Raw genomic sequence first — 12500 nt, forward strand, 5'->3', positions numbered from 1 at the left:
TTTACCTCTCTGTCTCTTTTTCTTTATCTCCCGTCGCCCTCTCTTTCTAACCCCCCCTCCCCCTCTCCCTCACCCTCCTCGCTCTCTGTACCGTCTCTTGCCTCCATCATCCGAGTTATTGTTTTTTCTCACCGCCCATCGCCCGCAGTTCCCTTCACATTTAAAACTATGTTCTTTCAATGACATCCGGTATTTTCCAGCCGTTTCTGTTTCGTTTTCTTTAGATTAAATTATAAAAGCACCGGATCAAGTATGTTTCATTTCCTGAAGCAATCGAGTCTTCAAAACGACGCCTCAATTTTTGTTTTTCGCTAAAGACACAGTCCGTTTCGTGAAATTAAATTATCATTCAACTGTTAAACTTAAATTTTTAAATAAACAAATTTGTAATTAACATTTTTAAATTAAGGTAAGATCGATCATCTTCTTTAAAAGATGTGAAATGTAAATTCTGAATCTTAAAACCAGGTCTCGATTGTTTGATGAGACCAGAAATAACAATGGTAATTGACTCGTTCGTTAAATAATAGTGTCACAAAAATAGTTGGGCCGAAAATGAACATTCTGACTGCTTCATGTTTAGAATGACAAATGTGCAATAAATACATTTCACATAATACGACTAGTGACCGTTAACATTGTTTTATATGAAATTAAAAAAAGGTCCCACCCTGTGCAGAGAGCACCCACCTGTTGAGTTTTGGTATGTACATGTATCCAAGTGGACGTTTGGCCTTATCTCATGCGTGATTTGACCAATCGTTAACACGGAAAGGACTGCGACTTTAATATAGTACTCTACCATTAAATCTGCCTTCCCGTAGCGAATCCACCCTCTTCTCTTTATATTAATGTTTTTTGTTACGCCCACACCAAGTCGCAATGAGCCGCTTCGTTGAAAGCTGAAGTGCTATAAAGATCAGTAATGAATATGAATGAGAGGTATTAAAGAAAACGCCACCATCTGTCTTCTTCTATGGCCGGCAATGAAGAAAAACGGTCAGAAAATCGATTTTGAATTGCTGGTTATTTTGTATCCGGTGAGCAGCTGGCCGTTTGGAGCATGCGGCCTTCATTACAGGAAATACGAAGAAGAATCAAAGGAAGAAGAGGAGGAGGAGGAGTGAGTTATGGCCCATATTTTCTAACAAGGTGAATAAAAGAGCGCAAAATCATAGCGACCATGTATTCGTCACAGCCTTTACGCCACGCTCTAAACGGAAGTGTTCCACTTTTGGAGACATTTCTGTAACAACTTTTGAACACTTTTTGACATAGTGCATAGTTTTGCTTGCAAACGAGGCATTCATAATAAGCACACATAGTGTTCACAGCTGTTCCTTTTAGCACTAGTGATCACTATGTTTGCTACTTTTGCCGGTATTGTTCACAACTTGTTACAGAAATGAGTTCAAAAGGGGAACACTTTTGTCCTTCCTTCTTCCTTCTTCGTTCATGGGCTGAAACTCCCACGTTCACTCATGTTTTTGCACGAGTGGATGTTTACGTGTATGACCGTTTTTACCCCGCCATTCTGGCAGCATACGCCGAGTTCGGGGGAAGCATGCTGGGTATTATCGTGTTTATATAACCCACAAAACTCTGACAAGGATTACAGAACGATTTCTATGCGCACTTGGTCTTGTATTGTGCTTGCGTGTACATACGAAGGGATACTAGCAGGTCTGCACATACGTTGACCTTGGAGATTGGAACACTTTTGTTCAAAGTGCAGCCCAATGCCGCCACAGCTTCTGTATGAAAGCACTGTATGAAGATGTTAACAGGAATTATTCTCAAGTATTTTCACCTCTGAAGTTTTGTCACAAATTCATCATGAGACATTTTACTTGAGAATGTGCGTTGCTCGGGTTTGCGTTGAGTTTATTACGGATAAACAAATTACCTCCTTCAGGAAAACATAATTGGATCAAGTGAAATCAAAATTGTATTTCAATAACCCCAATGCAATGGGGGTTTATGACAAAACAGATAATATTCAAGCGGGTCTTATGAGGTACTCATCAATGAAATAGCCTTTCTCATAATAACTACACTTCCTTTCCATAAATCCAACATGTTATAGCCGCACAGTACCCACTTTCTCTATTCCAATACAGTCTAGTCTGCAAAATGGCGATTTGCACTCAACGTTCGACAACTCCTCTCAAGTACATACCGGATCCTGAAGTGGAGCAATTTCTGTCTCGGCGACTCAGAGCTTTTTGATCGATGCGCTTGTCTGGATCTCGAAGAAAACAAGTTCGATTATTTCGTAACCCGAGGGTCATCATTTATGATTATTCACATTTGTTTTCTTTCGTCGCCATCGATAATGTGTAGTTCTCGGAAGTCTCGGGAATTCAACACAGCAGGAAAATCAGGGGAAAATAACTAGTCTTGGTGTACCTTGTGACAGAATTTATAGCGAAAAGATGCACTGTCTGCGACCCGTTTCTAGACGGATAACATTTTGAGGAAAACATTGAACAACGATAGATGCCCGTCTCTGTCTCTCAGTGTCTTGTTTTTCTATCTGTTTCTGTGTGTCCTTTTCTCTTTCTCGATTTTTCTCTCTCTGTCTCTGTCTCTCAGTGTCTTGTTTTTCTATCTGTTTCTGTGTGTCCTTTTCTCTTTCTCGATTTTTCTCTCTCTGTCTCTGTCTCTCAGTGTCTTGTTTTTCTATCTGTTTCTGTGTGTCCTTTTCTCTTTCTCGATTTTTCTCTCTCTGTCTCTGTCTCTCAGTGTCTTGTTTTTCTATCTGTTTCTGTGTGTCCTTTTCTCTGTCTCTGTCTTTCTCTCTGTCTCTGTCTTTATGTGTCTGTTTCTTTGTCTGTCTCTATTTCTGTTTCTGTCTCGGTCTAGATATGTCTGTCTCTCTGCCTGTCTCTGTCTGTCTGTCTATTTTTCTGCATGTATGTCTGTTTTTCTGTCTCTCCGGCTGTCTCTGTCTCTTTCTCTCTAGAGCTCTGTATGTCTATAATTATGTCTCTCTCTCTCTCTTTCTCTCTCTTTGTCTCTCTCTCTCTCTCTCTGTCACTCTCTCTGTCTCTCTCTGTCTCCCTCTCTCTTTGTCTCTCTCTTCTCTCTCTCTCTCTCTCTCTCTCTCTCTCTGTCTCTCTCTCTCTCTCTCTTTCTCTCTCTCTCTCTCTCTCTCTCTCTCTCTCTCTCTCTCTCTCTCTCTGTCTCTCTCTCTCTGTCTCTCTCTCTCTCTCTCTCTCTGTCTCCCTCTCTCTTTTCCTCCCCCTCCCCCATAACATGCATGTGTATAAAGCATAAACAATCGATCATTTCTGATAAAAACAGTGGTTGACATATTTTTCTAAGCAAACTAGTCTTGACTTTTTGATTTTGCAATACCGCAGAAAAGAAATGTGTATTTAATATAATGTTTATGTTGTTGTTTTCATTAACAAAGTAAAAGGAAATAACTTCTGCTAATCAAAGTTTCACATTTTAAATTTACTGCAAACACAGCAAATACAGTGGAGTTTTTTTTCCAGCAAAGCTTCAGTACAATCAAATCATACCAGACCAGGTCAAACTTTGCCAAAGTTAATCAAACCAGAACCCAACTTAATTAAAGTTCATCGTACTAGGTAAAACGAAAGGAAACGAAGCTACACCCACTTCAATTCACTCCGCCCCCCCCCCCCCAAAAAAAAAAAACCCAACTAATTTTGTTTAAACTATTTTCAGCCGCAAATGCATTTCCCGAGGTCGTCATTGGTCCTAGTTTTAAATGAAGACACAGTCCATATACCCTCTTTCAGGCGTTTAAAAGAGCAAATTAGAAGACAAGCCGCGTAAGGCGAAATTACTACATTTAGCCAAGCTGTGGAACTCACAGAATAAAACTGAACGCACTGCATTTTTTCACAATGACCGTAGTCCGCCGCTCGTGCAAAACGCAGTGAAACTGACGAGCCTGTTTAGCGCGGTAGTGGTTTCGCTGTGCTGCATAGTACGCTTTTCTGTACCTCTCTTCGTTTTAACTTTCTGAGCGTGTTTTTAATCCAAACATATCATATCTATATGTTTTTGGAATCAGGAACCGACAAGGAATAAGATGAAATTGTTTTTAAATCGATTTCGGAAATTTAATTTTGATCATAATTTTTATATTTTTAATTTTCAGAGCTTGTTTTTAATCCGAATAATTTATAACATGTTTATATGGTTTTGAAACCAGGAAATGATGAAAAATAAGATGAACGTAAATTTGAATCGTTTTATATAAAAAAAAGTAATTACAATTTTCAGATTTTTAATGACCAAAGTCATTAATTACTTTTTAAGCCACCAAACTGAAATGCAATACCGAAGTCCGGCCTTTGTCGAAGATTGCTTTACAAACATTTCAATCAATTTGATTGAAAAATGAAGGTGTGACAGTGCCGCCTCAACTTTTACAAAAAGCCGGATATGACGTCATCAAAGACATTTATCGAAAAAATGAAAAAAACGTCTGGGGATATCATACCCAGAAACTCTCACGTAAAATTTCATAAAGATCGGTCCAGTGGTTTACTCTGAATCGCTCTACACACACAGACACACAGGCACACAGACACAGACAGACACACACACAGACACACACACATACACACACACCACACACACACACACACACACACACACACACACACACACACACACACACACCATGACCCTCGTCTCGATTCCCCCTCTATGTTTTTCTCACCATCAGCTAGAAACCTTGGATTAACCCTTTCATCTGACATGACCCTTAACAAGCATATTTCTTTTGTCTGTAGAGCAGCTTATTTTGAGCTTTGTAAGATCAGCACCATTCGCCACACACTCTCCTCTCAAACAACTAACACTCTTGTCTGTGCCTTTGTTCTTTCTAAACTTGACTACTGCAACTCTCTTCTCTCTGGCTGTCCTCTGTACCTCCTGTATAAACTACAAAAAGTCCAAAACTCGGCAGCACGCTTCATTCTTAAAGCACGAAAACGAGATCACGCAACACCACCTCTTCGCACACTGCACTGGTTACCTATTTAAGCCCACATTGACTACAAACTGTCCACCCTCTGCTTTAACTTCTTTTCTGGCTCGTCTCCTGCTTACTTCTCTGAACTCCTCACCGTCTATTCTCCAGCAAGACAACTCCGTGCCTCTTCTGACTGTCGCATCCTTACCATTCCACACACCAAAATCAAAACGTACAGACAACGCACTTTCACTTTCTGCGCATCCACACAATGGAATTCTCTCCCCTTTCACATCCGCCTCTCTGTGTCACCCCAAGCATTCAAACGAGCACTTAAAACACACCTCTTCAAGAAATACAACCCCTGATTTTGTTTTTCTCAGTCCATCAGTAGGCTCCATGTAGTGTATTTGTTGTTTTAGTGATAATGTGACAATGTATATAAACATCTAGGGCTGTTTTCAGTATTGTTGATAACATGTTCTGTTTGACTAAGGGTATTCAGCTGGTATTTCCTTGTTTTCACTACCTATTAATTTTTATTACATTTAGTCAAGTTTTGACTAAATGTTTTAACATAGAGTGGGGAATCGAGACGAGGGTCGTGGTGTATGTGTGTGTGTGTGTGTGTCTGTCTATGTGTGTGTGTAGAGCGATTCAGACTAAACTACTAGGCCGATCTTTATGAAATTTGACATGAGAGTTCCTGGGTATGATATCCCCGGATGTGTTTTTCATTTTTTCGATAAATACCTTTGATGACGTCATATCCGGCTTTTTGTAAAAGTTGAGGCGGCACTGTCACACCCTCATTTTTCAATTAAATTGATTGAAATTTTGGCCAAGCAATCTTCGACGAAGGCCGGGGTTTGGTATTGCATTTCAGCTTGGTGGCTTAAAAACTAATGAGTGAGTTTGGTCATTAAAAATCGGAAACTTCTAATTAAAATTGTTTTTTTATTAAACGATCCAAAAACAATTGTATCTTATTTTTCGTCATTTTCTGATTCCAAAAACATATACATATCTTATATTTGGATTAAAAACAAGCTCTGAAAATTAAAAATATAAAAATTATGATCAAAATTAAATTTCCGAAATCGTTTTAAAAACTATTTCATCTTATTCCTTGTCGGTTCCTGATTCCAAAAACATATAGATATGATATGTTTGTATTAAAAACACGCTCAGAAAGTTAAAACGAAGAGAGGTACAGTAAAGCACAGCGCAATCGCTACCGCGCCAAACAGGCTCGTCACTTTCACTGCCTTTTGCACTAGCGGCGGACTACGCTCCCATGGGGTCGCCTTCACGCGGCGGGAGTGTTTCCACAGAGCTACCCCACCCCTTTACTTCTCTTCTTTTGTCTTATTTCTGCCTTACCAGTCCTTTCACCTATATTTCCTTCCAAGAAAACTCTCCCTACTATTCCCTGCAGTTTTCCAATTCTTTTCTTATTGTCTTATTTCTACCTGACTGGATCCATCACCTTTATTTCACTTACCAAAAGTCTTCTTTTTCGCATCCTTATTTCTCTGCCCCCCGCATGGCGTAAGAGGCGACTAACGGATTCTGTTTCTCCTTTCACCCTTGTTGAGTGGTTCTTGTATAGAATATAGTCAATGTTTGTAAAGATTTTAGTCAAGCAGTATGTAAGAAATGTTTAGTCCTTTGTACTGGAAACTTGCATTCTCCTAGTAAGGTCATATATTGTACTACGTTGCAAGCCCCTGGAGCAATTTTTTGATTAGTGCTTTTGTGAACAAGAAACACTTAACAAGTGGCTCTATCCCATCTCCCCCCTTTCCCCTATCCCATCTCCCCCCTTTCCCTCGTCGCGATATAACCTTCGTGGTTGAAAACGACGTTAAACACCAAATAAAGAAAAGAAAAGACTACGTTCAGTTTCATTCTGTGAGTTCCACAGCTTGACTAAATGTAGTAATTTCGCCTTACGCGACTTGTTCATGTTTTTATTACTTAGTTAGTGGAAGAATTTTTTGTTATGTATGTTTGATGGTGTATGCTTTTAATTAAGCGTTGTTGACTATGAATGTAGATGTAAATGCTTGTACAACTGTGTTTTAATTTTAAATGTGTCAAGCGCAAAGAGCATAATTGTAAAGTTATGATGTTGCGCAGTATAAATGCTCATTTATTATTATTATTATTATTACTCTCAGGTGCCAAAAGATTGGTTTCGGGTCAATCTCATTTACGCTTGTTGCTTATGTCATATACATATAGAGCGCGTTCGTCGCTTTGTGTGTGCGTATGTGTGTGTGTGTGAGTGTGTGTGTGTTTATTTTTGTTGATAGTTAATCAAAATAACATTTAGTTAAAGCCAACGGCGCACTTTCCAAGGACACTATTTCTCCACTCTATTTCAAACGGTTTTAAAATCCCCCTCCTTTTTTTTCTAAAACAAAAGGTCAGAAAAGTGTGTTTGTGCGTGTTGTCAATTTCGCGGTCCGGTTTGCAAACTGTACTTGCTTCGGCGGTCAGTACACCTCTGTTTTGTCTAGGACAAGGAAAGTCCATCGCCAAGGTAAATGGATTCGGCAGTCTGGGATTTGTAGGAAATGGCTATGTTTCTGCTGTAACCAGAGGGCTACAAGTCATAATTACACACATTATTTTGTTTGTTTCTGTCGCGACTCGTGAATGTCGTGGAAGCAGAGGGAACGAGAACAGGGATGAATGAGTACTTGTTGTATGTATAGTCCGCCTTCGGTCCTTGCCACATGATTGCCATGTATGCACATAATTATATGCCTTTTGTGTTTCGTGGTTTAGTTGGTGCGGCTGTTTTCGTATGCTTTAGTTTGCTTGTTTGTTCGTCCGTTCGTATTCATGTTCGTCATTATTTGTTTGAAAGTTCAAGTTTGTTTGCTAGTTCGTTTTGTCTTTCGTTGCTTTGCTTGGGCGTTGGTTTTTGGCGTTCCTTTGGTTTAAACAATGTTTATTCATATTTTGCATGCTCAGGAAATGTACATCGACATAAGGTGAAAACAACAACCAGCCTACGGCTTATGGCGGCGTTCCTTTGGTTTAAACAATGTTTATTCATATTTTACATGTTCAGGAAATGTACATCGACATAAGGTGAAAACAACAAGCAGCCTACGTCTTATGGCGGCGTTCCTTTCTTCCTTTCTTAGTTTGTTTCTTGTTGTTCTGGCATTTATATGTCTGGCTGCCTGCTTGCTGGCTTGCTTGATTGCTTGTTCGTCATTTATATGTCTGGCTGCCTGCTTGCTGGCTTGCTTGATTGCTTGTTCGTCATTTATATGTCTGGCTGCCTGCTTGCTGGCTTGCTTGATTGCTTGTTCGTCATTTATATGTCTGGCTGCCTGCTTGCTGGCTTGCTTGATTGCTTGTTCGTCCGTGTTGTGTTGAATATTTCTGGTAATGTTTGCAAATGCACTGTCCGGGAGATTCACGTCTATTTGTATTGTGACTGGCTATTTCTTCGTTGCAATGATATGTGTTTCTTCAAACAACTTCGCCCACGGCATCCAAACATAATATTTTTCTATTTTGTTTTGCTGGTAATTCTGAATCAATTCAAACTTTTTCTATTACACAAATAATGTTCTCACGAAGTTTTGAAGAATGTTTTGCTATATAGGGAACAACAGTCAGGCAAAACACGAAACAAGCAAAAAAGTGACCAGAGCGAACTTTTTCATTTAAGAAGGAAGTAAAGAACCAGTTTCAAAACTCCACACCACCACACGCTAGGATTGCACCGTTTCTTGTAGGTTAACACTCTCCAACTCTGAAGCCTCAAACATATATAGTAGTGAAAAATATAACGAAAAACAAATCATCGACAACCAACGACGACAACAAGTGCAACAACGACAACAACAACACAACAACACAACAATAACAACAACACAACAACACCACAACAACACAACAACAACACAACAACACCACAGCAACAACAACACAACAACAACAACAACAACAACACAACAACAACAAAAACACACCAACAACACAACATCACAACAACAACACAACACCACCACAACAACAACACCACAACAACAATAACACAACAACACAACACCACAACAACAACAACACAACAACAACAACACCACAACAACAACACAACAACAACACACCAACACAACACAACAACACCAACAAAAACACAACAGCAACAACACAACATCACAACAACAACAAAACAACACAACAACAACAACACAACAACAACAAAAACACAACAACAACAACAACACAACATCATAACAACAACAACACAACAACACCACAACAACAACACCACAACAACAACACAACAACAACAACAACAACAAAAACACAACAACACAACAACAACAACACAACAACAACACAACAACAACAACAAAAACACCACAACAACACAAAAAACACCACAACACAAAAAACACCACAACAACACAAAAAACACCACAACAACACAAACAACAAAAACAACAACAACCAACAACACAACTACAACAACACAACAACAACAACAACAACACAATAACAACAACAACAACACCACAACAACACAACACCACAATAACAACATCACAACAACAACAACAACACAACAACAACAACACAACAGCAACAACACAACACCACAACAACAACACATCACCACAACAACAACACAACAACAATAACAACAACACAACTACAACAACACAACACCAACAACACAACAACAACACAATAACAACAACACAACAACACAACACAACAACAACAACAACAACAACAACAACAACACAATAACAACAACAACAACACAACACCACAATAACAACAACACAACAACAACACAACAACAACAACAACAACAGCAACAACACAACACCACAACAACAACACATCACCACAACAACAACAACACAACACCACAACAACAACAACACAACAACAACAATAACAACAAAACAACAACAACAACACAACAACAACAACACAACAACAACAACAGCAACACCAGAACTACCACCAACAACCACTACAGCAGCACCACCATCAACAACAACTCACTACTACAACTACTTCTAAAACGGAAATCTTAGTAAAGAACCCAGTAATTCCAAAACTCCACACTGCCTCAAGTTAAAAGTGCACGCGTTCCATTAGAGTTAAAAGGAAAGCAAAGCCCTGATAGAAGTGCGAAGCCTTTATGGGTCAAAAAGTATTCACCTTTGGCAGTTGAGCGTGCCAGACTGTTTGCTCACCAAATATTGACTTTTCTCCCCCTGCAAGCCACCATTCTCTGACCGTTGCTTCGTGATCGATCAAGCATCGATCGAGGAAACGCGCCCGGGAACTTGTAAATCAAGTCTGCCCATTTCACACTTCCGCCTCCTGGCCACGGCTCAATCTTCTGCTGACGTCTACTTTAACCACCGCGATACATAGTACACTAGTACATTGTACAGTGGAACTCCCCCCCCCCCCCTTTCCTCGTCCGTGTTAAGACCCCCACCCCCGAACCTCTCCCGTTTAAGAACTTTTTTTTTCTTGATTTATTTGTTCACAATATCGGTAATTTTCAAGCATATTGAAACCTCACCGAAGGAGAGTCTTTGTCAAATGCAAGGAAGCTGCTGCAAGGCACCAACACGTGTAAACCGTGGCAGGATGTAAATACTGAAGCATTCCCAGGCTAAATCCTGTAACTTTGACTTGGAACATTGCTTTGTTTTGTAAACGTTATTTTAATGTTCTATAAACATATATAACTGCATGGCGGATATTTGACGGGAAAAGTCCATGTTGGAACACTGTATTGTATTAAGCTAGTCAACCTACTTCGTGTCTGTACATTAACCTTTATCAAAGACCTCTCTCCTTTTAACCTTCGCCCGTCCTGGTTATCGACTACACACGGAAGTCATCGTTGGGCCGTGCGGACCGATGCTTCTCATTTCCTTCTTTGAGAAACATGGGTCCGCACGGCCGCCCCACGATGTTTGTAGTCTAAATATGACCTTTTGTTTTTAATTACTTCTCGCTGAAATGTTAGGACATAACAGCTTTTTAGGTGCCTGAGGCATTCTTAAAAGCTCATTAACAAATGTCAACTAGTTTAAGAGATATTTGCAATTAAACACCCTTCTGGGTCCACACGGACCCACGACCACCGGCGAAGGTTAAGACCTAAATTGCTTAGATTTTTGGAAGTCTTAAAAGCGGGGTTCCATAGTACTTGCTTTATGAAAATCGTTCGGGACTGGTATGTTGAGCTTAATTTTGGTTCTCGAGTTGTGACTGATCCGTAATCAAGATCTTGCCGACATTGCATCGACAGGTTGGATGGTTTATTTGGGACATGTAACGATTTTCTGACACGCCCCACATCTGTTAAAATCTAAAGAAATTGATAGTTTTTACTTTCACTTCATTCTTAACTTTTGGGGATTGAGGGATTGTGCTTTGTCCATACTGATTCGCAATGTTTTGTGTTTGAAACGAGCAAAGAATGTCCTTTGTCATGACAGTGTTTCTGAAAGTTCCGCGTGCAGAGTAAACTAAAAGGACTACTTGCCCTTACCCTTAGACGTTCCTTTTGGATGAGAGCGCCTGTCCCTCTCCCAGCCCCTCTTTTCTCATCTCATTAGGACTATGATGTTTTCATGTCTGTGTATCATTAGCTATTGGTTAATTGGTTTATTAGTATGAGTCTACTTGTGAGAACAGGTACAACAATCCAATTAACAGGTTTGTGTGCGTTTGGGAATTCTGCATGGAAGGGAAGGTTGTACCGTATTGACTGTTCGTGCATATACGGTAGTAATTATCGGGCGAATAGATGAAACAGGAATGTGAAACGCTGACGCATGCGTAGTGCAGGTTGGTCGATTGGTGTGCTTTTCACAGGTCTGTGTTGTGCAGGTTGGTCGATTGGCGTGCTTTTCACAGGTCTGTGTAGTGCAGGTTGGTCGATTGGTGTGCTTTTCACAGGTCTGTGTAGTGCAGGTTGGTCGATTGGCGTGCTTTTCACAGGTCTGTGTAGTGCAGGTTGGTCGATTGGTGTGCTTTTCACAGGTCTGTGTTGTGCAGGTTGGTCGATTGGCGTGCTTTTCACAGGTCTGTGTAGTGCAGGTTGGTCGATTGGTGTGCTTTTCACAGGTCTGTGTAGTGCAGGTTGGTCGATTGGCGTGCTTTTCACAGGTCTGCGTAGTGCAGGTTGGTCGATTGGCGTGCTTTTCACAGGTCTGTGTAGTGCAGGTTGGTCGATTGGTGTGTTTTTCACAGGTCTGTGTAGTGCAGGTTGGTCGATTGGCGTGCTTTTCACAGGTCTGTGTAGTGCAGGTTGGTCGATTGGCGTGCTTTTCACAGGTCTGTGTAGTGCAGGTTGGTCGATTTGCGTGCTTTTCACAGGTCTGTGTTGTGCAGGTTGGTCGATTGGCGTGCTTTTCACAGGTCTGTGTAGTGGAGGTTGGTCGATTGGCGTGCTTTTCACAGGTCTGTGTAGTGCAGGTTGGTCGATTGGCGTGCTTTTCACAGGGCTGTGTAGTGCAGGTTG

The sequence above is a fragment of the Littorina saxatilis genome, linkage group LG17, assembly GCF_037325665.1.
Source record: "Littorina saxatilis isolate snail1 linkage group LG17, US_GU_Lsax_2.0, whole genome shotgun sequence".
Classification (NCBI taxonomy): Eukaryota; Metazoa; Mollusca; class Gastropoda; order Littorinimorpha; family Littorinidae; genus Littorina; species Littorina saxatilis.